General features: G+C 39.7%; 1 long non-coding RNA gene across 1 annotated transcript; it reads left to right on the top strand.

The window, feature by feature from the left end:
• The first annotated feature begins 225 nt into the window (after positions 1–225).
• LOC108431092 lies at positions 226–2,546 on the top strand. Its single transcript, XR_001858123.2, has 3 exons — positions 226–547; positions 2,187–2,224; positions 2,400–2,546. It is a non-coding gene; the product is annotated as an uncharacterized LOC108431092 (long non-coding RNA).
• The last annotated feature ends 1,110 nt before the right edge of the window (positions 2,547–3,656 follow it).

Genomic DNA, 3,656 nt, shown 5'->3' with positions numbered 1-3,656 from the left:
ACTGAGACGAGTGGAATAATGAAGAATAAAACAATTTGAATTTATTTCTGAAGTGACATGAAACAGAAATAAACTCAACGAAACAGTCACTAAAGTGGAAAGTTAATTATTTGTAATTATTTCGGAAAAAATAAAGTAAATAATTCAATTTACTCAGAACAACGGGTGATTATTAATGTAGCCAATCAGCGTTAAGTGGGTGTTAACTCCGCTTTTCCCGGAGTTCGGTTCTGTGGGAGGAGACAGACAGACAGAGAAGCAGAGAGAGATTTTCCGATTTATATTGTTAAGGGAAACTGAGAGAAACCCTGGGATGAAGCATTTTTAACTTGAGAATATGCTTTTACAGGTCGACTGCCGTTGATGCATGAAGCTTAAGGCTTGGTAAAAGTCCATACAGTAAAGTTTACAGTTCGGTCACTTACCGTAAGTGGTTGAATCTGAGCGGCCCCCGTTTAGACATTGCCAGTAATGTTGCCGTCGAAGGAGCACTTCGTGGTGAATTACACCTGCAACGACGAAATATAAATATATGGGGTTGGATTTGGTGAGTGAGGAATACGCTTATACCTGTTTTGGGTGAAAATAGCCAAAATAGTGGTCGCAGCCCAACTACACCCGACCACGGGCCGTGCTAACGCTAAAGCTAATGTAATGCTATCGAGCGCAGTACAATGCAGGGTTTAAGCTAAGCTAATATCTGCACGCATTTGTATAAAGAAATGAAAATATAATGTGAATTTATTCATTGAAACACGACTTTGTAGAGATAACAAAGCACTGTTTTTATAAACAGATCGGGTTTTTTTGGTGTGGTTGAATCCTTCCAGGAAACGTTTTTTTCCGTCGCTCGGCTGCGCGTGGTCAGTGCGTTAGATGGCGCGCCGAGCCCGGATCAGAGAGCCCGCCACCCGAACCTGGAGCTGCGGTATTCGGTCTCCTGCTGGACTCCGCGCTGGGCTCTTCCTCCGTCTGCCGGCCCGCTGTCTCTTGATATTGAAGTGAATCGATCTTGACCAAAGAGGCGTTGAGGAGGAGAATTCAGTTTCATTTTGAAGCTGTTGATTATTGACTCTCTGTAATTTGATACGTGTCTTTGTTTTTTTGTTGATTTTCTGCTGGTTATCTTGATTATTGCTGTTAGTGATAATTGTTGGTTTTGTTCTTGGTGGTAGAATTTTTATAGTTTTTTTTTTTAGGTTATTTTGGGTTAAATAACTGAGAAGGTGATTTTAAATCTAAAGAGAAACTTTAACAGAAGAAATGAATATTAATAACTATTTTCTAAATAGGGACTAAACTCTAAACCTCAAAACTAAACCATAACCCAGTAATAGTACTTACCTTAACTGGAGGAACCAGAATCTATGAGAGCCTAGAAGGAAAAGAAGGAGAGCAAAATTAGCTGTTAATAGGTTATAATAATAAATAATCGCCTGAGGGCTGTGAGTAGCTCAACCTGAAATAAATATTACTGGTTAATAGAATTGATTAATAATATTGAACAACACAAACACTCACAGAAAGAAAAAGAAATACTTAGCTCTGATTCTCAGTACCTTGATACCTGGAAGGGAACTCTTTTTATTTTTGTGCTTGTACTTTTAGTTATTGTATTCTGTCAAAGTTGAGAGATCTGTGTTTTACATAAATTTCAATAGAGTTCATCACTTGCCTCATATCTGGTCTCGACTCTTTCAAGTCTCTCGTTTCATGGGCGAACCTAACTGGTCCATTGGTTATCTTTACTCTTTGTTCAGGTAAGCCACAACGTAAGAGTTACATTAGCATTCGGTAGCAATTTTCTTTTGATCAGGTTGACCAGTAGCTCATTGATTCTTGTTTCTCGTGTTGTACCAGACACGTTTTTGCAGGCAAAATTCAGTGCAAGTTGGCTTTCGTCCAGACCATCAAGAATAAACACAAGTCGGAGCCTCTTGATAAATGATTCTGTAACTTTCTCAAGTTCAGGATAAAAATAAATCAGTTTATTCAGACTGTATATGTCATATTTAATTAAGTTTGGCTTCTGGAATGGAAACAAAAAAATACAGTCTATGTCCAGATATTTGCAATTCCTTTGGCCCAGTCAAGCATGAACTTTTGAATGGTGACAGTTTTTCCAGTCCCAGCGATGCCTATAGTCAGCACAGTCCTGATTTTTCTCCCTTCCCTTTCTTCTTTAGATTCACATGTAAGCAAGGCGGTGAAGATGTTATTTAAGGTAATGGCACTGTTGTGTGAGAATTGAGCCCTGAATTATTGTTCTGCATGCCAAATCTCATGTTTACCATGTATCACTTTAGTCTCACCCTCAATAATATAAACCTCATGTTTTCCAGAGCAGTTTTTCTCTCTCTTGCCATTCCTTCAAAGATGCATTCATATGTCTCCTCTAGGCTTCTTCTACACTCACTGAGGACACTCTGTACAGGATATGCTGCCGAAAAAAGAGAAGATGATCAGTGAACGCACTTTTGGCAAAAGTTATGCAACTGATTTAATTATTACAAAGATGTAACAAGATACTGACTGGCTGGATTGAATTGAACTTTGCTATGTTGGCCTTTATTAAGATCTGTACAAGCACAAAATGTGCCTGTGTGTCACCATAATCTGAGCTCACAATGAGTGTAAAGTAATGTTCAATTTACTGTGTGAAAGGACCGGCCGTTTTTGGTCCGTTTATGAAGAGGAACCAGAGAGTGGATCACCTGTCCTGTGGAAAGTCTCAGTCTCAGCGAGCTCGCTCGGTGCAGGAAGACAGAACCACTCTCGTAATCAATCAAAGAGTTTATTAAGTCTTCTGCACAAAGAAAGAAGGGCACTCCTTATTTTATACAAACACGTCCTGCCCTGTTGCGTACAAGCAAACAGGGTGGACCCAAATAAGTTGTCTAACAGTCATGAAATGCTAAGCTGACACTCACGGACCACCGGAACTGCCCAAGGGAGGGGGGCTTCTGCTCTGTGTACGATAATCTTACCTACAAAAGAGAACAAATGGTTCTGGACGGAATGTTTTCCGATAAGAGGAGCAAGTTGTTTGTGCAAACTGCCAAGGACAGTAGCTATGCTTGCTGCAAAGTCTGCTTAGAGCAGAGTTAGAGCAGAGTTAACCCTTTCACTGTGGATACATTTAGAACATACTGAGTGCTCAAAAAGCACAGTTTATACAGTGAGCTGAAATAGTAGAGCCTTCAGCAAGCCTGAAACAAAAAAAAACACCTGATCAGAAACTGCTGATCTACTGGGATTTTCATGCATCACCATCTCTAGGGTTTACAGAGAACGGTCCGAAACAGAAAATATCCAGTGAGCGGCAGTTGTGTGGACGAAAATGCCTTGTTGATGTGAGAGGTCAGAGGAGAATGGGCAGACTGGTTCCGGATGACAGAAAGGCAACAGCAACTTAAATAACCAACAAGCAAACTTTTACTAGCTAGGTGTACCTAATAAAGTGCCCAGTGTGTGTATATACACTGCTCAAAAAAATAAAGGGAACACTCAAATAACACATCCTAGATCTGAATGAATGAAATATCCTCATTGAATACTTTGTTCTGTACAAAGTTGAATGTGCTGACAACAAAATCACACAAAAATCATCAATGGAAATCAAATTTATTAACCAATGGAGGCCTGGATTTGGAGTC

This window comes from Pygocentrus nattereri, chromosome 3 (genome assembly GCF_015220715.1).
Source record: "Pygocentrus nattereri isolate fPygNat1 chromosome 3, fPygNat1.pri, whole genome shotgun sequence".
Classification (NCBI taxonomy): Eukaryota; Metazoa; Chordata; class Actinopteri; order Characiformes; family Serrasalmidae; genus Pygocentrus; species Pygocentrus nattereri.
This window is presented reverse-complemented; position numbering and strand designations above follow the sequence as displayed.